The sequence below is a fragment of the Urocitellus parryii genome, chromosome 10 (genome assembly GCF_045843805.1).
Source record: "Urocitellus parryii isolate mUroPar1 chromosome 10, mUroPar1.hap1, whole genome shotgun sequence".
NCBI lineage: Eukaryota > Metazoa > Chordata > Mammalia > Rodentia > Sciuridae > Urocitellus > Urocitellus parryii.
In genome coordinates, this window is record NC_135540.1 from 49,165,970 (window position 1) to 49,193,658 (window position 27,689).

The following is a 27,689-nucleotide window of genomic DNA, read 5'->3' on the forward strand; positions in this document are numbered from 1 at the left end:
TCAAATACAGAGAACAGCATGGGTAAAGGTGAAAATATACAAAATCAAACTGAAAGTTCAGGGAACTATATAAAATTCAATATAACCTACAGATTAAGGGGATAGCATATTAGGATACAGCACAAGCTATTTATGACAGACGCAATGCAGCAGTGCTTACATCTGATAGTTTATTTGTCTCTTGCATGAAAGTCTAAGCAGGTATGGTACCTCTGCTCCATAAAGTCATCAGAATCTGGCTCCTTCTATCTTTGTCTTCTTCCACATGGTCCAAGGTAGCTCTCTACCATGTCCACATTTCAATCAGTGGGAAAGAAGAGACCAATAGAGGGGACCACCATTTCTCTTAAGGGCAGAAGCCCCAAGTTGTGTGAGTATCTTCCACCCACATCCTTTGGACCAGAAGTTAGTTACACTGAGCACATGGAAACTCAAGGGAGCCAAGAAAATATGATCTATGCAGAGATGTCATTTTCCTATACTGAACTCCTACTTGTGGATTTTCACATTTTTGCTCTGAAGCTGCCCAAGGTTCACTATAAGAATGTTTTATCAGTAATATTTCTAAGGCGATTGACTACTTTTGATAAACAACGAGTGTTTCACTAATTATGCGTTCCTTCAAAACTGACCTCTGTCAGCAATCCACCTGTGTCCTCTTCAGTCTTGTGCTTACTATGAGGAGGGGAGGATCTTTCTTTTATTTGAATTAAAGAGAGAAGAACAATTTCCAGACCAGCTGAGCAATTACAGCTTCTCCATTGAACAGAAAGAGAATGACATGATATCTCCCTAGCTCTCTAACTTTATTGTTGAATAATTTTACAGAAATTTGATGGGAGTTACAATTCTAATTTTAAACATATGAAGCACATTTAAAAAGACAATTTAGATGTCATACTTAAAGATTGACCTGACTAATCTAGAAAAGATGATAAGGAAAAAAGCAAGTATTTCAAAGTAAAACAAAAAGAATTGTATATATATTAAATGTATTTAAATATCATAAGAAAAACTTTGCCCATAAAAATTGAATTAGATTTAGATTTCATCAAATAAATCAAGTCTTAAATTCAAAAACTCAATATGAAAACAACTAATTTTATTATTTCTTTTTATAAAATAGGCCTCAAAACTCTCTGTTAGTTGGGATTAAAAAGTTAATTAATAGTCAAAAAGAATTATTTCTTTTGAATACCATCTAATGATACTGAGGAGGCAACTTAGCCTAATAATAACAAATTTACTAATTGAAGAAATGTTTAATTCAGTGTATTCAAAACCCTGTGTTCTGAGATAGATGATATAAGGAGTAAAAGGGGGGGGAAGGTATATGACTGCATTTTCTTCTTTTTTTATTATTATAAGACAATGTAATAATACAGGCATACTAACCTAATTCCGTGGCTCTCAATCTGTTTTCACTAGAATAAACTTGAACACTCTGAAAAACACGTATCAATGCCCAGGTCAGACTCTAACAGAATGAAACAGAATTCCAAGGGATTTTTATATGCAGCCATGGTTGGGAACTGCTGCCCTTACTGGAATATGAGCTCCTTGAGAGAAGAGATTGGTTCATTCACCCCTAAGGCCATCACAGTGTATGGTATATATAGATAGTCACATGTTCAATAATTGAATGGACAGATGAATGGATGGATGGATAGATGTATGCATGCATGGATGGATGGATGGAAGGATAGACAGAAGGACAGAGGAAAAGTTAGCCCTCACAGTACTTACTGCCAATTGAGAAAAATATAACTTACATACAGATATATGAGTCAGTAGATACTGCATGATTACCACTGTATTTCACAACGGAGATTATGATCTGAAAGAAACACTAGTTAAATGCATATAATGGAGTACTTTCATTTTAAGCCAAACAGGAAAGGTTTCAATTACATTGCTGATTAGCACTTAATTTTAAAAGAGAAGAAAGGAGCCATCACACAGATCTTATCACTTAGAAGAAATAAAAATTAAAATGCTATTAACAATGAGGGAATGCAAAGACTAAATCTGGAAAGTGAATTTCAGATGACTTTAAGCCCTTTTCCACTATTACCTTGTCAGCTATGGATTGGGTTGAGTTGGGTTTTATAGTGACTTTCCTCCCCTCTTGTCATTATTTCCAGACCACCTGTCCACTAATTTACAATCAGTTCTTTCATCCAGCGGGATAATCTAGAATTTGGATAGTAATCCTTCCAAGCCAGCACCATTCATACCTAACTCCACAGGGTCTCACTGAATTGCTTAGCATCTCATTTTTGCTGAGTCTGGCTTTGAACTCAGATTCTCCTGCCTCAGACTCCTGATCTGCTGAGATTACAGGCGTGCACCATCTGGCCTCGCCATAATGGAGCTTTTTGTCAGAAACCAAAAGTGATGCCCAACTAACAAACCCATTGGACAAATGAAATTCAGGCATGGAAATTGAAAAACTGGTTTAAGTTAAAGCTAACATGTTATTATCCCTCCCAAGATGCAAAGATTATGTCTCACATGTTTTTTAATTTCTAATTCCCATTTTCAGGCGTGAGACCAAGCTAAGGATGTCCTAACTACATTCCAATTCCTCACTGATAAGGAGACAAATAAAACATCACCCTGGGTGCAGCCCAGTGATAACTTCCTAAGCCACAGGTCTGACAAGTGATCCTTATTATCTCTCTGTCCTCGCATAGAACTTTAGTCAACCACAGAGTAATACTCAGGTATTTGACCTTTCCTCTCTTCCAGGAGGCAAATCTTTGCTGATTTTCCTCATGGTTTACTGTTTCCTCATTTTATGTTGACCTTTTTCCTCTTATTTTTCAAGTATTTGTTTAATATTCTGTCCATTTGTCGCATTGATGGCCTCAAAAAACTGGGACTCCAAAGGTTCATGGTGCAGTGGCAGATCACTTGCCTAGCATGTGAGGCACTGGGTTCCAATCTAAGCAGTGCATAGAAATAAAATAAAATAAAGGTCCGTTCACAAATAATATATATAAAAATGGGACTCCAGCCCATCTTCGCTTCCATTTTAGGTAAAATCAAAAGTCTCCAACTACCTCCTATTGATCTTCACTTGGATATCCAAATCTTTAAAACAAAATTCAGTATCATCTTATTTTCACAAAATTGTTCCTCTTCCCTCATCTCCCATCTCAGACTCACTGCCTTATCATACCCAGTCACAGTGTTCTAGATGACACCTTAAAAGTACCTCTCAGAATTAATTTCTACTCCCTGCTCCCTCTTCCAAACTCTTCATTCAGACTCTTCAGGTTTAGTTCTCATCTCAGCTAATGTGAGTGTCCTAACTGACCTCCCCTTTTTGTCTCTTCCCCACTCCCTCAATTATCCTCCTGGGTTTTCTCAGAACTGCTCAACAAATCTATTTTTGTTGCAGTCTTCCTTGTACACGTCTGCTGACTTTCCCTGGCCTCCAGGATTAAATCCAAACTTAATCAGAAGGGCTAGCCAAGGCCCTTCCCAATATGCCTCAAATCTACTCACAGTTGCACGCTCAGCTACACCCCACCACACTCCTCAGTGGATTTCTCTTTGTGTCCCCAAATGCCTTTGTTTTTTTTTTTTTTGTTTTGTTGTTGTTTTTTTTTTTTTTTTTTTTGCATGTGTTACTTGCAAGAGATCCGGATGATCTCAGAGGGAGATCTACCTGCCTGAGGGTTCACCCTGAATATACATTTTCTGTATAAAATACCTGATCTTCCCTACTTCATCTCCACCCCAACTGGTAAAACTTGTATTTTTTTCTTTAAAAAAAAATAGATCAAATGTCACTCATTAAGAAAACTTCCCTGATTTAAACTACCCACATTGGACTAGGCCAAGCACATAATTTTAAGAGCTTTGGAGCATCCTTCTGGAAAGTAAGCTGCTTGCCACAGAAATCTCCTGGCTCCCTACTGGATCCTCAGCATCTAACATTTTGCACAGTATGTAATTCCTATTCATTTTATATCTTAAATGGATGAATCTCTTGCTCTCAGACTTTTCAGGACAGAGAAAAGAAACAAGATTAAGACAGGATACTGGTGGGAGGGAGAATGTTAGGGAAAGAAGAAAATATACCAGTCATTAAATTTAAAAAAAATAATAAATTGAGTTTGAAATCTACCAAAGAGACATACAAGAAGGCCAGATAGAAGATAAGGTTCAAAGGCTCACGTGTGGACAGAGGAAGTGGTTAAAGATGATAATTCAGGGTGAACCCCAGGCAGGTAGATCTCCCTCTGAGATCACATGGGTCTCTTGCAATTAACAGCTTGTGTTGCAGTTGATCTGTTCACTTGTCTCCAACACTCCTCACATCATAAGTTCTTTGTAAGGAAGTCACTTTACCTGCTTCATCTTTATTTCCTGAAACCTATTAGCATGGCCACTGTACCAATGTGTTACTGTAAACACCTTCCTGTATTGAAAACCCTTAAGACCAGTTTTTACACAAAACTATTAGCCTAGTTAGTCAATGTGAAGTACATGTATTTGATAAAATACAACATATGCTTTTCAGATAATGTATTTCACATGAGGGTTCTTAGGTGAGGATTTTAACTTCTGTATTCTTCTTCCTCTAATATGCAGATACTGACCCACAATAAGGGTGGCGGGAAGAAAAAAGTTCACTGGATTAGACAAAGCGGAATGAAGAGAAGGAAGGAGGGATGGGGATAGGAAAGACAGTGGAATGAATCTGACATAACTTTCCTATGCTCATAAATGAATACGCGACCAACATAACTCCACATCACGTACAACCGCAAGAATGGGATCCTAATTAGAATAAGTTATACTGTGTGTGTATAATATGTCAAAATAGACTCTACTGTTGCGTACATCTAAAAAGAACAAATAAAAAAATGAAGGGAAAAAAAATAGGTGAAGCCCATGTGCCCATCCCTTGAATCTGGGTGGGCTCATGACACCTCTGACCAAAATGGCACAAATGAGGAAATACCATGTGATTTCTAAGGTGAGGTCATTAAAACTCCATGGCAGCTTCTGTCTGGCTCACCACTGGGAACACCTGAGTCAGCACAGAAGAGCTGTGACTACCCTGAGACCACTGTGTTGGAGGGGCCCAGAGGAGGCCCTCCATGGACAGGCTGTTCAGTCATCTCAGCCCTGGCAGAACAAGGCAGTGACCAAGCTGTCCTGGGAGTTAAACTCCAACCCCCACCATTTGGGTGATCCCAGCTGAGTTTCCAGATCTTTCTCTACTCTACTCTTTCCAAGTTGTTCACTATACCTTATCTTGTGGTTCTGACTGGGTATTGCAAGCACTTGGTATCTATAGGAGAAAAAGAGAGTCCAAGACCAGGTCCACTGAAAGAGTGGAGGAGTGAATTCAAGACCTGTGGGATTTGACCCGAACTTCCTGGGTCACAGGGACATGAAGGTAGACAAACCTGTCACTAGGTGTGCCTCTGGAGTCTCTCTCTCTGGGCATTCCTGAACCCAGATATTATTTCCAGCTTCACCATTTTCTCAGTTTTTCTCCTCCCTTTCTCCTACATTCTTCATTGTTACATAGAGGAACTTTTCCAAGTCATTTCAAATATTCTGGGGGAATCAAAGCAAGGTATAAATATACAATTTTATGTTAAAAATAGGTTGAATAAAACATGAGTAGTTCAATCAATTTTTAATTAATTAACTAAGCTAGAAGCAATGATAAAGCCCTACCTTTCCCTCTGTTCAGGCCCTATCTTTTTTACTGCCAAAATACTATGGACTGAATATTTGCTCCCTGATAGATTCATATGTTGAAATCCTAACCACTCAATGTGACAGTATTAGGAGCACCTAATAGGGGCCTTTAGTAGGTGATTAGTTCATGAAGGCTCTGCCACTTTATTCACTTGACAATTTGTAAATGTATAATGGTATCCGTACCCTTGTAAAGGGAACCCCAGAGAGTTTCCTTACTCCTTCCACCATGTGAGAACACAGTGAAAAGATGGCCATCCATGGAGTAGGAAGAGCCTTGAACTTGGAATTCTAGTTTCCAAAATGGTGAAAAATAATTTTTTTGTTATTCATAAGCCACCCTTTCTTTCTATAATCGTTTCTGCTAGCAGCCTAAACAGTCTAAGACGTAAGAGTAAGTGAAATCACATCAACTTTGGTTTTTCAGATTGGTGAAAACAACCTGGAAGTGGTAGGAATTTTTCAAAGTCACTGATACATTCACAGCATGAAATATTAAGCAACTTAAGAGAAAATATGGAGCTATCCTAAAGGGATGTTATGGAGGTGTGGGGAATAGAAAAAAATAAATGATAGCCTAGTGCATGTAGTGAGACACCTATCTTTATAAAAATAGTGACAACAAAACACATGCATATGCACATAAGCATGTAGAAATATGTGAAAGGACCCTCACCTTATTGTTAATATTTGCCATTTATGGGGACCCAGGAGATGAGTGATAAATGAGGAAATGGAGATTTAAAAAATGACGAATAGCTCATTTTTTTCTTTATTTCTCTTAATATTATTTCACTTGTCATACACAGTTGACATTATTTTTGAAATTTTCAAAGAGACCGGAAATAGTCATAGTCTTTATTATTTTTTACATTTTTATTCATTTTTGTTATACATACATAATAGTGGGGCTCATTTTGTCTTAATAATTATGTTCTAAATGACTTTAGAACACACATGCCTTCTTTTTTCTTCCCCCTCCCTTCCACCTTCCCATGAAGGTAGACATGTTGATGTCTATTGATCTAGCCCTTGAATTCCACTTGCTACAGCACCTGGGGGAGAATTCAGTATTTTAACAAAGGTGTGAGGTCACTGGCAAGGGAGAGCAGCCATCCCGTGAGTGACTGAGGCAGGGCTTACATATGTAGGTCCAGTCACTGAGAGCTACTTTCTGGTCCGTAATTAGTAAGTAGAAACTTAGAAGGCTACTGTGTACTTATTTTTTTTAATTTTTTTTTTTTTTTAGTTGTAGTTAGACACAATACCTTTATTTTATTTATTTATTTTTTATGTGGTGCTGAAGATGGAACCCAGCATCTCTCATGTGTTAGGCGAGCGCCCTACTGCTGAGCCACAACCCTAGCCCCTTCCTTCTTGGATAGTTGTGTAGAAAATTCTAACACTTATATGTGCGAAAATTTATAAACAAATACATAATTAGCAATCTCATTGCGATTATCAGAAACTAAAAGAACCCAGTCTTAATTGTGTAACTCAATTATCACTCTTCTTGCCAAAAACTAAAAAGAAATATTCTATGACAGTACTGGATTCAATACACAATTTTGCTACCAGGTATCCAATCAGAAAGAATTTGCTTAAGGCCAACTCTTTCCAAACACAAATTCACATTTTTGAAAGATAGCCTCCCATGGTTTAACTGGTTTATAACTCTAAACGTCAATCACTTTTATTAGTAAAGGGTATGTTTCACAAGCAGTCTTCCCCAGAGGGTTCACTAAGAAGCTCTCAAACTTAGATATTTCACAAATGGATTTTTGAGATTTTTCTATAGATGAATCTGCTTTAAAAATTTTCCAGACTTAAATTGTCAAAACCATGGCCTACAGTGTAGAACTTTGGAACCGTGATGATTGATTTGCCCTTATCCTGGAGCACACTCAGAATTGTTTTCTGAGAAAAATCTATAAACTGTCTATAGTACTCTCCAATCCTCCATGCACAGTAGGCCAATGTCTAGGTTAAGCACCTTCATTTTTACAAGGGGGACACCAACTTTTTTCTCTTTGTTCATCTAATTTTCTGAATATATACTTTTTGAAGTATATGAGTTTTAAAAAACACATGTATTTAAATCATAACATAAATAATTGCTCTAAGACATCTGGAAGATAATATCTAACAGTCAGTGCCCAACTTTTATCAAAAGTCGATATAAAAGAAATGATGTAAGTGGAGGACTCAATAAAGGACATATCATCTACCCAACCCTATAATTAGCTTAGATTTTGATCCCTGGATCAATCCAGGCATGCAGTGTGGCTTAAGGGACACGTTTCCCTTATGGAAAGGGAGAGGCTGGGTTGGTTGCAGAGAGGTAGATAGGGTAGGGATCATGGAGCCCTTCTAGCCCATTTATCACCATAAAATGCTTTTGTCATCAAAGGAGGCAGGGCACTGTCACATAAAATCAGGTAAAAGGTGATTAATACCCGAGTGAAACAGTAATTATATGGATTTAAATCCAATCGTATTGAAAATCAACTGAATATAAAAGAGAAAATGGAACAATCAAGATGGCTTCCGTGGTATGGTCCCTGAATGGAAAACAAAGGAGAATCATTTTGGGGAAAGAAGTTGTTGAGCTCAGTGATAGAAATGGTGAGCTCAATAGCCCATGGATAATGCACAGAAATGAGTTATTGACTTATCCAAGAGTCTAAAACTAAAGAAATATATGCTGGAGATACAGCCTGAAGAAAAATCAGCAAATAAATGAGAATTAAAACTGTCAACAACCAGGGTTAGGGTTGTAGCTTAGTGGTAGAGCACTTGCTTAGCATGTGTGAGGCACTGGGTTCAACTGTCAGCACCACATACAAATAAATAAAACAAATATCCATTGACAACTACATATTTAAAAAAAAAAAACTGTAACAACCACCCATGTACTAACTATGGCTGCTAGCCAAGTCACTTAACCCCTCTACACTTTGATTTCCTAATGTGTGAAGAGCATCATACTTACTGAGCTTTACTTGAGAAAATTATTATAATTTCACTTAGTAAACACTTGTTTGAATAACTAAATTATTGCTAAGATCACCTTGGAAGATCATTTAGAATATAGATTATTAATCTTTTCGATAGAAATAAATGATTTTGAGAATAGTTGTAAGATAATAACTTTTTTATTTGAAAATTAGACATCACCAAACACCCAAAATTCTGCATATAATTTCAGAGGTTTGTGGATACCTTAAAAGAAAAAAATCTGTATTTGAAAATTCTTTTTTGGGGGGGAGGTGGAGTACCAGTGATTTAACCCAGGAGCGATTAATCACTGAGCCACATCCCCAGCCCTTTTTAGTGTTTTATTTAGATACAGGGTCTCACTGAGTTGCTTAGGGCCTCACTAAATTGCTGAGGCTGGCTTTGAACTCATGATCCTCCTGCCTCAGCCTCTCGAGATATTTGAAAATTTTTGATGTACAGTGCTAAGAAGGAAAATCTAGAAATCAAATGGGAAAAAAAGACATTTAAGGAATGAGCAGCTTATGAAAAGACCCAGAAGAGGCTTTCAAAAAGCTACAAAGAGAACAAGGATGAGATTGTAACCAGTTCTCTCAAATTTGTCAAATAGGTTCAACATGAGAGAGTTAAAATGGTCATCAGCAACTTTCACAAATTGCATCAGTAAAGGGTGGGGTAGGAAACTAGATTTTAGTCATTCGAGGTGGAAAAGCAGAGTAACTCATGGACCAAAAAAAGGAAGGACAGAGGTAGAATCAAAGAGGAAGGAGAACTTGGGGTCAGAAAAGTGATTTTTTTTGTTTGTTTGTTTGCTGTGTCTGGTTTTGGGGGGAGTTTTTGGTTTGCTTTTTGTTGTTGAGGTTTGTTTTGTTTTGTTTTGTTTTGCCACAAGAGTTATCTTTTTGTTGGTTTGTTAGGTTTTTAAGGATGGGAGAGTTTGGGGTTTATATTCTTAGGATTAGAGCCAATAGAAAGATCAAGGTGGAAGACACAGAGTGGGAATGACTGATGAAGCAGCCTTCTGGCAATGGAGATGGGGAGGGAAGGAACAAAACCAAAGGCTTCAGGAAAGTGTTTTATTTTTGAGCAAGAAGAGGAATACATCATCCTGTAAGCATGAGGAAAGTGGGTCGGGAGTACCTGTATATCAGTACATGCGGGGTAGGGCTGACAATTGACAGATAACTACAGATTTCCCAGTGAAGTAAGACACTAGATACCCTACCGAGAACATGGGGAGTTGAACATTGAGAAGACTGATGAAGATCTGGAATAGAAGCCAAAGAGGATGATATTTAAAAAAAAAATAGTAATAATCATAACACAGAAAATTCTAGTACCCTGTGATAAGCTATGAGAATTCACTCCTCATAAGCCTCCAAAATCCAGAGAACCACTAAAGCCAGAACAGATCCAGGAAATATTTTGGCAATTAGTCTTCCTGTTTTGCTATGAATGATTTTAAATGGAATCACTGTCATTACATCTTCACCAACAATATATTCAACCTACAAAACTTCAAAAATCATAGTAGGCATCATGGATGGATATGTTACAACTACAGGACGGATAGATACACAGATAATATCTATTATGTGGTACAAAGTACCAAAATTTCATTTGATATTTTGATGTACTTAGTGTACAAATTTTAAACCAACTGTTGTATATTCAAACATTCAAATATTGGTTTGTTGTATCCTTTTCTTTCTTCCAAAATAGAAGGAAAGTTAATTGATTTGAGCAGCTTCTTCCAGAATCTGCTTATTGGAGTAAATGTAATAAATTCCATTTCCATTGTTACTAGTACCAAATTTGTTGGTATCGAAAGCAAAATGTAACCCAAAGCCTGTTCATATAATAAATTGCTAAAATTTCCTTAACTCGCATTCCTTTTTTAATTTTTTTTAAATTGTTGCGTAAGCATAGGCATTTCCTTTTTTTTTTTTTTTTTTTTTTTTTGGATCCAAGCTTTGTGTCCTTTCATCATGAGTCATGATCTTAAAAATGATATTAAAAAATATATCATTTTTGTGGTGAGAAGATAAATTTCTCTCCCGCTAGGTTTGTGCATAAAATGGAAATTATTCCTACTACCACTACACTTTCTAAATACAATGATTCCTGTTATAAAATAGCTTCATCTGAGTTGCTTCTCTTTCTTCTTTTGGATTATCTAGGAAACGTGTTGAATATTTGCACTCAGTATTTGTGCAAATGTGTAAGACCTTTTCCTTAGATTTGAGATGGGCTTCGTTTACAACTATATGGATAAGGGAAATAAAGGGACAAGAGAACACATGAATCTTATTAACTATTTAAAGCCTTACATTTTCAAAATCAGTAATTGAATCTGAAGGTGTTTAAATGTCTCATGACCTACAAGAGTTTAAAAAGAAAAATATGGCAGGTTTCTTAGAAAATGTCATATTTTCTTAGAAAATATGTTAACTTGAAAAGGAAAACAATGTATAATGCCACATTTAACAAACTCCCAGGAACCAAGATAAAACCAGTAGCATAAATGTGGAATTGTGCCTTTAATGTATATGTCCATAGTGCCACCAAGCGGTTGTACCAGTTTTACAAGTATTTCAGAACACAGTAATTCAGTTATTCTGGGAGTTAGACACTAGGTGGCAATAGATCTCCTTTTAAAGAAACTTGATAAGCGTTGGAAACCATTTGCTCATATTCAAGGCCGTTTATCCAGAAAGAAGGGAAAAAAAAAAAAAACTGGACTAGCAGTAACCTTGTCTGAAGGGAGAGAAAATGTGTTACCTTTCTTTTTTATAACATAGGTTGATCCTGTTTTAAAAAAAAAAATGACCCATTTCTCCTACTTGTAATCATCCTTAGTTCTTGAATAGAAGCCAAATATGAAAACAACTACTCATTTCTTTTATTAGCATGCCAAGTCTAAGAAACAGATCTCACCAATTTTCTCTACTTCTATGAAAGTCCTGTGACGAGAATAAAATCCAGCTGTATTGACTCAATGTCAATAGTTACTAATTAATAAAACTGTACTAAGAAGCCAAAGAGAAATTTATGCAACTAGTTAGCTTAGGTTCATTCATGTACTGTTTTCAGTGACTTAAAATTAAATATAAGGTGGGTATCATTCTGTTTCCTTTATTCCTGCTTCTAGGCTAAGAATTTCTAATTTATCCTGCTAATCAGAGAGAAACACTCTATTCTCCCTGGAAACACAAATACAAGATGCATACTTTAGGAAATTTCCCTAGTTGCAAACAGTACCAAATAGAGCATGGGAATCCAAATCATGGCTTTTTTTTTAAATAAAAATTTGTTTCTTCTTTAATAGAAATCAAATTTAGATCTTCCAAAATTGTCAAGGGGATGGTAAGAATAAAAAGGTATCAAGGACATGAAGACTCATCTTTAGTTGATAGATTAATTTCTCCTAGGGATTGCACCTTGGACACACTACTAAGTGTGGGTTGAGAGAAGAGTAAGGGTGTGCCCACTACCCTTAACATCCTATTTTTAGACACAGACCCTTCCTTTTATGCCAACAAGGAAAGATACAACAGGGCTAGCACAATTAAATAAGACTTGACTAAATAAAAAAAATAACTATAAAAAGCTTGACAGAAAAAAAATTATATTAGCTCCATTGGGGAAACCAGTAGAGTAGAGGAGGGGGACAAAAAGGACATAAGATAGGAGGGGAAAGGGAAGTACTGGGGAGTAAAATTTTCCAAATTATACTTTTATATTGTGTAAATTTATTAATATGTAACAACATATGCCCCTATTATATATAATTATAATTCATCAATAAAAAGGAAAACATTTCAAGATATTGAAATAGAGCCAAGTACATGTTGTAAGGGTCTGGCGAAAAGTTGGAGGAAGAGACCACAAGAGACCAGCTTCATGCAATGAGCAGGAGGGAGTTTATTGAAGAGAATCCTAATTCAGCGCGCTGAGGCCCAAGGCTCACTCAGGAAGGGAGAGCGGCCCAGAGCCCAGAGCAGAGGTCAAGCAGAGCTTAAGTACACTTTTTGGGGAGGGGGGGGCTTTGCATACATCAGAACAAATCATCATCATGAGACGCGGGAAAATTGAACAACAACTCTGAGACATGATTAGCACATTCATTGGCGGGAACAGGTCGGGCGGGGGTGATTGGTCACTCCTAACCGGGGTACACATTCAAACTGATTGATTTGGGCCCTGTGACAAACTGCACAGGGCCCTAGGCTAAATGGCCAGTAGGGCATTGTCTTAACTATCTCAGGAATTTCAGGTTCTGGGTGTAGCAGAGGTACTTTGCAATGCCCTGTCTTTTACATTTTAATTCAGGCTTTGTAGCTTAGAAACTTTACCCTTTCAATGTGTTATCCTAACAATACAGGAGGTTGAAGCAAGAGGATCACAAGTTCAAGGCCAGATTCAGCAATTTAGTGAGACCCTCAACAACTTAACCATTCCTGTCTCAAAATAAAAAATAAAAATGACTTGGGCCAGGCATGGTGATGCATGCCTGTAATCCCAGCAGCTCAGTAGGCTGAGACAGGAGGATTGTGAGTTAAAAGTCAGCCTCAGCAATGGCAAGATGCTAAGCAACTCAGTGAGACCCTGTCTCTAAATAAAATACAAAATAGGGCTGGGGATGTTGCTCAGTGGTCCAGTGCTCTTGAGTTCAATCCCCAGTACCAAAAAAAAAAAAAAAAAAAAAGACTTGGAATGTCACTTAGTAGTAAGGCACCCCTAATTTTCAGTACCAAAAAAATAAGTAAATAAAAACAAAGACTAGATATAGGCACCTATTTTGCTACATAAGATCCCAAAATACAGACACAAAAATAAAAATAGACAAATGGGATATTATCAAATAAAAAAACTTCTACACAGCAGAGGAAGTAAATCATTAGAGTGAAGAGACAGACTGAAGAATGGGAAAAAAAACTATCCATGAATCATCTATCTGATAAAGGGTTAATATCCAAAATATATAAGGAACACAAACAACTAAAGAGCAAAAACTAACAAAACACTGATTTAAAAATGGGCAAAGGAGGGGCTGGGGTTGTGGCTCAGCAGTAGAGCATTCACCTAGCATGTGCAAGGCCCTGGGTTCTATCCTCAGCACTACACAAAAATAAATAAAATAAAGGTATTGTGTACAACTACAACTAAAAAATAAATATTTTAATAAATAAATAAAGGTGGCCAAATAAGCTGAACAGACATTTCTCAAAAGAGGACATAGGAATAGTCAAGACACATATAGAAAAATGCTCAGCATCACTAATTATCAGAGAAATACAAACCAAAACCATGAGTTGACACTTCACACCCACTAGAATGGCTATTATCAAAAAGTCTAAAGATTACAAATGTTAATAAGGATGCAGAAAAAATGAAACCCTTGTACACTTTTTGTAGAAATGTAAATTATTGCAGCCAGTATGAAAAACAGTATTGAAGTTCCTCAAACAACATTGAAGTGGAACTACTATAAGATTCAGCAATCCCACTGCTGGGTGTACATCCAAAGAAAATGAAATCAGTATCTCATAGATATGTCTACCTGTGTGTTCATTGCAGCACTATTTGAAAAGCCAGCCTTTACCTCAGAGCAAAGCCTGTCCAAGGAAGGGACATGACCTTTGTCCTTGGAAAGACCCACAGAGCACTCCTAGGCACATTCCCACCCTGCTAAGTTGTTTATCTACAAATAACAGGAGAGATCTGCTGTGCCAGGTGTCCCTGACTCAGTCAGGCTAGGTGGGGATACATAGCAACCCCCTAGCAGCCACCAATCAGCATGAGACAGGGAAATACCTGGGATGTCAGATGACCCTCCCAGTAGTTTATGGTGGTTGATAACGTGTTGGGAAACCATGTAGTTCAGCACGTACACCCCTCGTGGCCTAAACCAATCAGTTCAAATGAATACCCCTTTTGTACTGACCAATCACCCCTACCCAACTTGTTCCTGCCAATGAATGTGCTAATCATGTTTTAGAGTTGTTATTTGATTTTTCCCTTGGTGTGTGATGATTTGCTAAGAGACGCTATGATGTATGTGAGGGTCCCTGCCTTCTCCAAAGAATGTACAAAACTGCTGCAAACCCTGGGCTCGGGGCCTCTCAGCATCACCAGTTGCTGTGTGCGTGCGGAGGACCGAGCTAGCTCGCAATAAACACCTCTTTGCTGTTTACATCTATCTTGGACTCTGGTGGTCTTTTGGGGGTCCCGAATTCGAGCATAACATTCACAATAGCCAAGATATGTGAGCAGCCTAAGTGTATGCTAACCAGATGAATGGATAAAGAAAATATGGACCCAATCAAATAGCCTTGGAGCTTTTTTTTGTCGTTTGTTTTGATACCAGTGATCAAACAACCCAGGGGTGCTTAACCACTGAGCCACATACCCAGCCATTTTATTTATTTGTTTGTTTGCTTATTTATTTATTTAGATACAGAGTCTCACTAAGTTGCTTAGGGCCTTGCTAAGTTCCTGAGACTGGTCTCAAACTTGCAGTCCTCCTGCCTCAGCCTCTGTTGTCACTGGGATTACAGGTGTGGCCCTTCAGCTTTGAAATTGAAAGAAATCCCACCACTGTGAAAACATGGATGAGCCTGGAGATCACTATATTAAGTGAAATAACAGATACAGAAAGACAAATACTGCATGATTTCACTCTATGTAATCTAAAACATATTGAAATCATAGAAGCAGAGAGTATAATAGTGATCAACAGGGGAAATGGGGGTGGGTAGGAAGATATTGGCCAGAGGATACAAAGTTTCAGCTATGCAGGGGGAATAAGTTCTGGATATTTAATGTATAATATGGGAACTGTACTTAATGGAAATGTATTATATACTTGAATCATCTAAGAGAATAGATCTTAAGTGTTCTCAGCACACACATACAAAATAACTATGTGAGTTGATGAACATGTTAATTAGCTTGATTGTGGTAACCTTTACACAATGTATAAGAATACCACATTGTATGCCCTAAATCTGTACAATTTTTATTTGTCAGTTGTACCACAATAAAACTTGCCCAAATGCAGCCTCCCAGATGTGGCAAAGCATCATATACAGAATACACTATGGGAGCCTGAGACCCTGTGTCGGGTCTGGGAGACTGAGCAGAAGTTCCTATTGCTGAGTATAGCACAAAAGAAGAAATCACAGACCAAGCCTTGACCTTGAGTTGACTACAGTGTCGTCCAAAGGAAAGTGATAGCAATAACAATACAGACTGAAAACTGAAAGCTTACCTTATCTTCCCAAATGAGTAAGGACCAGGTTCCTCATGCAATGCAAAGCAGAGAAGGTATCCTTTCCAGGTATGAACACTAAAATTGTTGTTCACACTTTTTGTACCAGGGATTGAACTCAGGGGCACTGAACCACTGAGCCACATCTGTGGCCCTTTTTGTATTTTATTTAGAGACAGGGTCTCACTGAGTTGCTGAGACTGGCTTTGAACTTGTGATCCTCCTGCTTCAACCTCCCAGGTCTCTGGTATTACAGGCATGCGCCACCACACCCGGCAAGAGTGATGCTTTTTTATATAGACAATAGAGATTACAAACGATGGTGTGCACTCCTTGAATTCCAACTGAATTGAGGTTCTCGAATTCAAGTGACAGACACTATCTTGGAACCCACCTCAAACAGCAATGGCCAGTGTCTACAAATTGACTGAGACTAAGAAAGTAAGATCCAAAAGAGGAAGGAACTCCATTCCTCCAACCAGTGTCATTCCAGCTCAGGGCTGTGAAACTCCTCTTCCCAGAATGACTGGTCTTGTAAGAGGGGTCCGGGGGAGCGTCGGAGGGAGAGACCATACACAAGAGACTTACTCCATGCAATTGGCAAAAGGGGATTTATTGGGGATCCATTCCAGCGCGCTGGGACTCTGTGCCCACTCAAGAAGGGAGCACAGCTCAGAGCCCAGAGCAAAGGTCAAGCAGAGCTTAAGTACACTTTTTGGGGAGGGCGGGAGTCTTTGCATACATCAGAACAAATCATCATGAGGCGCGGGGAAATTGAACAACAACTCTGAGACCTGATTGGCACATTCATTGGCGGGAACCGGCCGGGCGGCGGTGATTGGTCATTCATAAGCGGGTTACACATTCAAACTGATTGGTTCGGGCCCTGTGACGAACTGCACAGGGCCCTAGGTTAAACGGCCAGTAGGGCGTTGTTTTAACTATCTCAGGAATCTGGGTGTAACAGAGGAACTTAATAATTAGGAACTTAATACCTAATCTTTTATATTCAAGCTTTCCAGCTTAGAAACTTTACCCTTTCAGTCTCAGGGGTACCAATTCCTTGAGAGAAGATCCACACACAGAATCTGTGACCTTCCAGCCTCCACAAAGCCTTGCAATAAAACTAACCACATTTATTCACACAGTAGACATGCAAAAAAAAAAAACAAAAAACCTCTGTACAAATATGTGTTCTGTTGTAGTTCCAAATCCCATGTAATGATTATTAAATAGTCTTATTTCAGAGAAACACTTCTTGTTTCAATCTTTAGTTCACCCTACATTGATATTGGGAAACATTTGTGGAAAGAGGAAATAAAGCTTCTGTTTTCCACTGTACTACTATTAAAAACATTTTGTTTTCAGGTTGGAGAATTTCTGACATGTGTTCTCAATACAATTTGACAAAGTGCCTTTTTTTTTTTTTTTTTTTTTGCAGTCCCTGGAAGTAGTACTTCTTGAATTCAACACGCAGGTGTGTCCAAGTATCATGGAAATGCAACAGGCCTCAGATGACAGACTAAATTTTAGAAACTTTATGAGAAAGCATTTTGAGATCCACAGATGTGCCAGGCCTTCACAGAGTGGCCTTTCCACACTTAGAATTAGGTTAATGTTTCCTTTGGGTAATTTGAACATCTCAAGACCCCTGGACTGCAGATCCTAAAGTCTTTTGTAACATGGAGAATGTTTATTACTTCTGTGAGTTCTGGCTTAATAATTATAACAATTATTTTACACACCTATATAAAATGCCAAGTGTCACCTACCTGCTTAATCAGCACATCGGGAAATAACAAGCCATTGCCAGTATAAGAAATCCTGACCTGATGAAACATCTTTGAGGCACGCCTCAGTACTAATTAAAATAATAGACATTGTCACATGGTGTAATTATTTTCCAGAAAACAGCTGACGTGTACACACTACACTTGGCAAAATTCCTGGCCAATTTCGCAAGAATGTTTATTCCAGACTGAGATCATCTTTTTAAAAAGACAAGAAAGGAAAAGAAAGAAAGACTAACAGAGGAGCTGAGGACAGAAAGGGAGACAAGCAGGGCAGGAAGAAAGGAGAGAAGAGAAGAAAGGAGGATTCTTAATAAATCAAAAGAAGATTTTAAAGTTGCCTTTTCTCATTCTGACCAGATACCTGCATCATCCTGTAATAAAATTTTGATAATTTCAGAGGAGGCAAAATATTTTTACCAGAAATTCATGAACTTAAAAAATTCTAACCTCAAATTCACATTGAAAAGTGGAAGCATTAGGTTTTGTTTCATTTTGATTTTAATGATTTTCTTAACTAACATAAATGATTGTAAGAATGAGATTTTTGAGTTCTGAAGAAGAAATAAGAGTTTGTACTTTGCCTCAAATTTGCTGTGGCCCCCAAAATATTATTAAGATTTTAAAATTTGTTATTTAAAATTGTCTTTTGGGAGGCTGGGGTCATGGCTCAGTAGTATAGTGCTCGCCTAGCATGCACAAGGCACTGGGTTTGATTCTCAGCACCACATAAATGTAAAATAAAGATATTGTGTCCACCTAAAACTTAAGAATAAATATTTTTTTAAACTTGTTCTTTTGTTCATCTGCATCCTCTTTTTCTAAGTGCTTGGTTCTACAGAGAGATATTTAAGTAGAACTTAAAACTCCCCTGAGTTTATTGCCAATAGTAAAGTGGTCCCAGATAATTTGGAAGATTATATATAGTTTTAAGATTTCTCATGAAGTTTTCCTTAAATCCTCATTCAACAAGCTGTTCTCTGGAAATATAGTGAATTTGGTGAAGAGTTGGATTAAATTGTGGACTTGCTGACTCTCCCACACTGTAGATTCTCCTTCAGAAAGTTTAATGTGGAAGAAGTAGCACAGTGTTGATATTAGCGGATGAAGTAGATCATTGAATAAACATTTCTTTTGCTAGTTTTTAATCAATAGGATCAAAATTGTCCATGGTGATTCTTTTAAGTTTAATCAAGATAAAATATTATCAACACAATTACATTTTCTCTTTGCCATGTTTTCATTTTATAGAGATTCTATTTTTTAGAAATAAAAAATTTCTCATTATATTATAATATGGTAGAGTTTAAGTGTCTATAATGAGGGGAGGGGGGATAGTAGAGGATAGGAAAGGTAGCAGAATACAACAGTCACTAGTATGGCAATATGTAAAAACATGGATGTGTAACCAATGTGATTCTGCAATCTGTATACGGGGTAAAAATTGGAGTTCATAACCCACTTGAATCAAATGTATGAAATATGATATGTCAAGAGCTTTGTAATGTTTTGAACAACCAATAATAAAAAAAAGAAAGAAAAAAGTTCTATAATGTAACTATGCCTTTATTAAACTTTCAGCTCTATTATTGTCTAAGGATATATATTACTTTTTGTGTGTGTGTGGCCCCAGGGATCAGGGATCAAAGCCCAAGCCTCTACCCGTGAGCTATATCCCCAGCCCTTTTTATTTTATTTTGAAACAAATTCTTTTTTTTTTTTTTTTTTTTTTTTTTTTTTAGTTCTCGGCGGACACAACATCTTTGTTGGTATGTGGTGCTGAGGATCGAACCCGGGCCGCACGCATGGCAGGTGAGCGCGCTACCGCTTGAGCCACATCCCCAGCACCTTTGAAACAAATTCTAAGTTGCTGTCCTCCAACTTGCAATCCTCCTGCCTCAGTCTCCCCAATAGCTGGGATTACAGGTGTGCACCTCTGTGCACTGCTAAGATATACTTTTGACAGGACAGCTTTAAATAACATAACTTTCTTAGGTAACCACCCATTTTTATTGTTTCCTGAGAACATATATTAAATTAAATTCTTTGAAATTTTTGGTCTGCTTTTTTCTCTGCATGAAAAAAAATTTTTTAACCCACTTTCAAAAATTCAGTTATTTAGTTAGTTGTGGTGCTGGGGATCAAATCCAGGGCTTTGCACACACTAGGCAAGTCCTCTACTGACCTACATCCCAAGCCCCCCCACCCCACTTATATTCTTTAAAAAAGCATTCACGAGACCAGAAAAGATCAATATTACTGGGAAAAAATAAATATTATAGTTGCATTCCTTCAATCCATTATGTATTAAGCTCCTATTACATGCCAAGAGCTCTGTTAGGGATTGTGGATACAAGTTAAATAAGATGTGTGAGCCCTTACCCTAAGAGGTAGCATCCTTCTAGAAAACACTCCAACCACCAGAATACCGTGTAATCCTTGTGATTAAGGTCATGTAGCACTTAGAAGACTTTGGTTGCAAATGCCATGATTCATACTGACTTAAATGATAAAGGAAATTTGGTTCTCACAACCAAAATGCCTCCAGAGCAGGGGAAATGGTGCAGATAGTACATCTCAATCCAGGAATTCCAGTGGGGTCCTGGAGAAGGGTGTGCTCCTCTCTTCCCTCCACCTCCATCAGCATTTGGATTTGTTCTCAGGCTCCAGTAAAGTCCCCTTGCAGCACGCAGCTCACTCCTGACCAGGTATTATTTGAGGTTACCCTTTTATTATCCAAGAGTGACAGAAGAGTAACTGATTTGTAGAACTTCAGAAAGCCTCCTTCTTTTGCCTTTCCCTCCTTTCCCAGTGGTTCTGTACTTCTGCTTTCCAAGGATTTTATTTCTGAGAAATTTGTTACACATAAGTCTTTACATCAAGCTCTGCTTTGAAGAGACCAAGACTGGGGTATTATAATTCCCCAAATTCGCCTCCTGTGGTTTATTAAAACACACTTCCAACAACTTCTACCATGCAGTCCTGGTCCCCTGGTCACAGTTGACAACAATTCAGGGAACAGAAACCTGACAGACAAGCTGGGCAACCCAGGATTTTCCCCAGGATGTTGGAAATTGATCCAGAGAAAGCCGTTCCTTCACTGTGGTGGCTCATATCTGCTGAAGCTTAATGGCGCCCTCCTTTCCATGGCGTACTGGAGCTAGGGGTTAAGCACTCAGGAATTTTGTCCACAAGCTGTTGTTAAACCACTGGGAGCTGGAAACAAACCACAGTGAGAGTATTTACCAAAATCAGCAGCTGTTACAAATCCAGCCCTGTCCCCCCAGAGGAACAGTTTATTAACACACCACCACTTCCCTTCCTCTGTCTTCTAAAACCCGACAAATATTCATAATAATCCAGTTACAGAGCAAAGTGGGAAACAAGCATTACAGGTCAGGCAAAATCAAATAGTTCCAAAACAAATGGCCTTAGGAACTTGTGGTAGGCAGCACAACTGTGAACTGACACCTCACCTGGAATGCAAACCTCTTCTGAAATGAAGTCCCCTGGGCCACAGAGCAGGCACCATTTGATTTACTAACCCATTATCAGGCTTAGAAATTAAACTAGGCCTGCCAAAGGCTATCCTGTATCTAGTCTAGTTACTGCCAGGAGACAAAGGACCGACGGCAACACAGTTAGCAGGAGACAAGAGTGACGAAGCTCAGCATGTGCCGCTTATTGCTCCATGGCACCTGAAAGATGAAGTAGTCTCCCGCCTATGAGGGAAAGAAAGAAAGAAAGAAAGAAAGAAAGAAAGAAAGAAAGAAAGAAAGAAAGAAAGAAAGAAAGAAAGAAAGAAAGAAAGAAAGAAAGAAAGAAAGAAAGAAAGAAAGAAAGAAAGAAAGAAAGAAAGAAAGAAAGAAAGAAAGAAAGAAAGAAAGAAAGAAAGAAAGAAAGAAAGAAAGAAAGAAAGAAAGAAAGAAAGAAAGAAAGAAAGAAAGAAAGAAAGAAAGAAAGAAAGAAAGAAAGAAAGAAAGAAAGAAAGAAAGAAAGAAAGAAAGAAAGAAAGAAAGAAAGAAAGAAAGAAAGAAAGAAAGAAAGAAAGAAAGAAAGAAAGAAAGAAAGAAAGAAAGAAAGAAAGAAAGAAAGAAAGAAAGAAAGAAAGAAAGAAAGAAAGAAAGAAAGAAAGAAAGAAAGAAAGAAAGAAAGAAAGAAAGAAAGAAAGAAAGAAAGAAAGAAAGAAAGAAAGAAAGAAAGAAAGAAAGAAAGAAAGAAAGAAAGAAAGAAAGAAAGAAAGAAAGAAAGAAAGAAAGAAAGAAAGAAAGAAAGAAAGAAAGAAAGAAAGAAAGAAAGAAAGAAAGAAAGAAAGAAAGAAAGAAAGAAAGAATCATTTCCTCAATGTTGCCCCTTTGTGGGGAGAAATGGAGAAGGTGCTTCTGAAGCATTTTGGAGTTGTGGACAGCATTACTGTAACAGAGGTCACATCTCAACAGAAACTCAAGCAGCTATACAGAAGCCATGTTACCTGGCACCAGGCCTGAGGAGCACAGGCAGCCTCTGCTGCTGAGAAGAAAGACAGGGATGAGGTGAGGTAGGATGCTGCTGCCTTGGAATATGGCAGCTTTTAGCTCCTTTCTGATGACTGGCTTGTGAGGCACTTAGAGCAGTGTGAACATGGTACTATATTAGCACTGACCTCTATTTGTCTATGAATGCCAAACTGCTATTGGAAAGTTATGTTTTTAAATTCATTTAGTCAATCCCCCAGTACTAAATATTCAGAATGCTTCCAGTTCTTTTTTCTTTTTCTCCTCTCTCTCTCTGTCTCTCTCTCTCTGTCTCTCATATATATATATATATATATATATATATATATATATATATATATATGAAAAAATATTCTGTTACTTATTTTTAAAATATTTATTCAAGATTATTGCAAAACAGATATGCTATAGGGGAAGGAGATCAGGTTTAACTCTGTATACAGCAAGTACAGGTAAGGATTTATCTCCAAGGAACAGGGTGAGGGGTCAGTAGATAGAAAATTACTAAGAGGAGACCTCAACAGTGGGGGGATTCTTACTAAACTGACCTAAGAGGATCCTTACTAAAAATGAGCCAAGGGCCTATGCATCAAAGGTGAGGGGATGAGGAACTTGACCAGACATCAAGGGTGACCCCAATGGGGAATGGGGTTCTTGCTAAACTGGGTTATGAAAGGGCAGGACAGACAAAGAAGGCCAAGGTTGAAGCCCAGTGGAAGACTCAGAAAAACTTGCCTAAGGTTTGGTCAAGGAGGGAGTCTTTGTCAAAAGACAAAAAGAAAAATTATTTGACTTAAACAAATTCTCAGAAATAGAATTGAGTCAAAATGCATAAATTTGTTTATGGTTCTTGTTGCACGTTTTCAATGGCTTTCTGAAAGAAGTGGATTTATAAAGAAATATATGACAATATAAGTTTCTCCAATTTTTAAGAGTTTTATTTTGACCAATTATTAATATACATCAAGTCTAAAGTTCTTCATTCTGAAGAAAAAAATAAGCCCAATATTCTAATTTTGCAATGAATCAACACATTTGAATGCTTTCCTCATTAAACTTAGGTGCTTCTGAAGCATTTTGGAGTTATGGCCAGCATTTCTGTAACAGAAGTCAGGCATTCTGAAGTACACACTAGAATTTATTTCAGATGAAATGGTTTCTACTTTCCAACCACATGATCCATTCAAATCTAGACCACTGTTCCACACAGGAGAATTAGCCTTCTGGTATTAATATTCTGCATGACTTTTCTTTCTGACTCAGTTCAGAGCAAGGCAACTTCTCAGCCACAGCCCATTGTTCATGGGGGTTTTCTGCCAGTTACTGAACCATTCAGTAGGTATTTGCCCATTTTCTTCATACAGCTTCCTTCCCAATGCCACAGATACCATCACATTGAAACAGCACAGAGAATGCAGGCTTAATAAGAGAGCTCTTGGTCTCTATTAGATGCAACATTTTCCCATTTTCTTCTTGCTAACCATTGGGAACAGTTATGATGATGCAGTTTATACCACACAGACAAAGCTAGCACATCACTAGAGCATTCCACAGTGAAGTTCCTGTAACACAGGAGAAAAAGTTATCCCTGTTCTTCCACTCAAATATATCTGCATTATCTTCCTAAAATAGAAAACTCCTGCCTTGGACCAAGCACTTTTCATGTGCTTGTATGCAATAATTTAATTTCATTCAAAAGTAATCTGATCAATTCTCTCTACACCTGTGATTTGAGGATCCCATTGCACAAATCAAGAAATTGAGGGGGCTGGGATTGTGGCTCAGCGGTGGAGCGCTCGCCTTGCACGGGCGGGACCCGGGTTCAATCCTCAGCACCACATAAAAATAAAGGCATTGTGTTGTGTCCATCTACACCTAAAAAAATAAAATAAATTTAAAAAAGAAAGAAGTTGAGGAAGTAAGAAATTAAGAATTTTGCCCAAGGTCACATAACAAGGACAGAGGTAAGACTTAAACTCAGGTCCATCTGATTCTAGATACCAAGTTCTTCCATATCTATCTCAAAGACAAAAATGAGTAACAAAGCCAATCTTTCCCTAGTGACGCATTAGGGATATGTATCCATATTCATTAAAGACGAATTCATAGATTCATCCCTATTGGTCTAGTAAGTCTTTTAGCTTACAACCCAATGTCTAAAACTTTATTTACAATAAATTCTGGAAACAAACTGATCAAGCGTCAGTGATACTTTGGGGTTGTTTTAGAACTCAATTCTATACTTTGTAATGCTTGGATGTGAAGTAAAAACACATTCACCACCAGCTCTTGTCTTCCTGGACTGAAGCACACTCATTTGCTACCATGCCAGTAGACAGACAACTGTCCTGACATCCCTTTTCCTTGTAATTGTTGGGCTTTCCCCAACAATTTTCTTAAAATGTGTTGACCAGAGCCACAAAGAATATTACAGGATTATACCTAAAAAGGCTTTGTTGAAGTTTCAGGGAGTTTTAGTTTTTACTATGATGATGAATCTCCTTGACCTTTTTGGCATTGGAGACACACTCTTCTTGGAAATTTCTATCTCTGGGGTCATAATGAAATGTCTAGAACTGTGGTGTAGTGAGAAGAGCCTTAGTATATAGATGGGTATCTCAGGTCCAGTTTGCCACAAAAGTACAATTATGGGAAATCTATTGAAAACTGAAGTTCCTCACCCACAAAATGGGAAAACCAATGAGCAACTCTATTAGAGTGGTGAAGAGCATGGATATTGGAGGCAAACCACTGAGTTTCAAGCCTACCTTGATTCTCTATGGGTGTGACCTTAAGCAACATTACTCTTTTATGCCTCAATTTCGCCATCTGCAAAGGAAAATTATAACAGTAATTCCTATTTTTAAATATCAAATGGTTGTGGAAAACATCAGGTGAGTGAATAAACGAAAAGCACTTAGAACATAGGACACTGGCAGAGTAAATATTAGTTACTGTTACATTATAAGGGCACTGTGAGAATTAAGTGAGAAAACCAGAATATTCAGTGCCTGAGCTATTACCAAGCACCTAGACATTCACCAACACTGAGCAATTGCTACCTGCAAGGTCATATGCTAGGCACAGGGACATTGCGAGTGAAAATATCAAGTCCCACTCACTAATCACATTCTCATGGAAAAAAAAAAAAAGAAACTATAAACCAGTACATAAATGCACCACAACATAATTACAAGCATTTTTTGCACCCCTCCTATGTGCTGGCCCCTTTCTAGGCCAGTCAGATGCACACCTTCAAGATAAGCCATGTGGGCAATGCACACCCGTGGGCAGTGCCATTCTTCCCAGTGCATTTTCTTTCTCTTGCCACCAGCTCCATGACCATCCCAAGGGTCTGTCCTCAGACAGAAGTCGGCCCAGTCTCAGGCATAACTTGAGCCTGCCTTCCCTCGGAAGATGCAAGGCACAGGAGGCTTTGTATACAGGAGCTGACTTGGAAGATACCTAGTTTAGATCATTTGACTCCATTGAAGAGTACATTATTAACAACCACTGTAAGTACTTTCCTAACTTTAGGCAAGTTAAAACAGAAAAATGTTCTTTCTATTAAAAAGTAGGCATGTGAGTTAATCACAATTAGTTGAAAAGCAAATAAAAATTAGCAAGCAAGTGATCCAACCCCCTCCATAAATTTACATCATCTCAGAAAAAGTTGTTTTTTTTAAAAAGACCTAACTGATGTTAAATAATTACTTTCTCTTTCAGGAGCCATTCTAAACATTTTGTGGCAGGAAATCTTTCTTCAGGGTAGTGCTGATTGTGCACCCTCACAAGCATTCTTTTAAAGAAGAAAACTACCTAAATACCAATGTTTTAATAGCCAACATTGGTTCAATTGTTTTTTAAATTGTTTTAATCAGATGGCCCTACAAGGGAGTTTCCCTTATAAAAAGCCCCCTGATTCACAGTATGGGAGTAGGAATTCACGCACTTTCTAAGCTTGAGCAACCCTAGAATTGAAAAAAGGAAACAAAGCTGTGAAAAACGTATTTGTGTACACTCAATCAGAAAATAGGAAAGTCTGGTCACAGAATAATTTTATTTAGGAAAACAGCAATCTCTGAGGCAATGGATTTTATAGCTAGCTAAAAATAATGATGGTGGCTTAGGCATCTCTCAGACTCTACTGTGCATATGAACCACCTGGGAATGTGGTTAAAAAGGCAGATTCTGATTTAGTGGGTCTTGGTTAACACCTGAAATTCAGTATTTCTCATAAGTTCCTTGATGATGCCAACCATGCTGACCTCTGAACCGCACTTTATCCAGCAAAGAGAACACATTTGCTTATTGTGATAGCCAATCCACTGTTAAGTTTAAAACATGATTTCATAAATTCATCTGAAGAACCAGACATTTTACACATAATAAAGCTAGAAAGTAATCATTCATACAGTCGACATTTCTGAGCTTACAATATGTGAGGCCTCATAGCAGGTACTAACCACTGAACAATAACCAAAGCAAAAAGTACCCTTGATAATTCTCTTTTTGACTGTTCTCCCAAGAAAGCAATAGGCATGTGGATTAAGACTTTTCCTCATAATTCAAAATGAATCAATCATGTTCCTTCTGTTAAATTTTTCTTGGCCAGCTATTTTTGTATATGTAAAGTTCAGATTCCTTACATGTTGAAATAATCAGCAATTTAATCCAATAAACTAATATTGCTCAATTTTATATGAAATAGTAATAAAATCTTAAAGGTTTTCATATACATGATATCATTTATTGGCAATTACATTCAATTTCAATTGGATCATTTCAATTAAAATTAAAGCAAGAATGTCTAGCAACGAGGCAAAAAATGTTTCACCTAGTTTTGATGTGGTATGATTAAGTGCTCCAGATGAATGTCACTGTTTCTGACTCAAACTTGTATGAATAGAATAAACAGCAAGAAGTTTGCACTCATCAAAGAATTCACCTGTTTTTTCATAACCACCAAGTACTGCCCTGCTGCATATGAAACGGCAAAACAGAATCACCAGTTAAGTTTCAGATTCCATTAGGTTGGACAAACTAGGAGAACCGATGACCTATCCAAGCATTTTTCATTTGTTCCCCCCAAATTGGATGAGTCTAAGCAAGAAGGGAGAATAAATACATGAAGAGCCCTTATATTAGCAAATAGCTTATGAACCAAGTGGAAGTCTTTTCCTAGCAGATTCCACCTCTTCAAAAAGTGCCAGGAGGTGGCAGCATATGTTGCAGCTTGCATGACTGTATGACTCAAAGCACAGGCTCTGGAGAGAAAGGTCTGGCATATCAGACCTGGGAATGGGAGTGGCAACAAGGATAAGGAGGTAGGAAGCGATTTGGACTGAAAATGCATTGGAAACAATACTATTGATAATTTTGTACTTGAAGCAAAAGGAATCCATT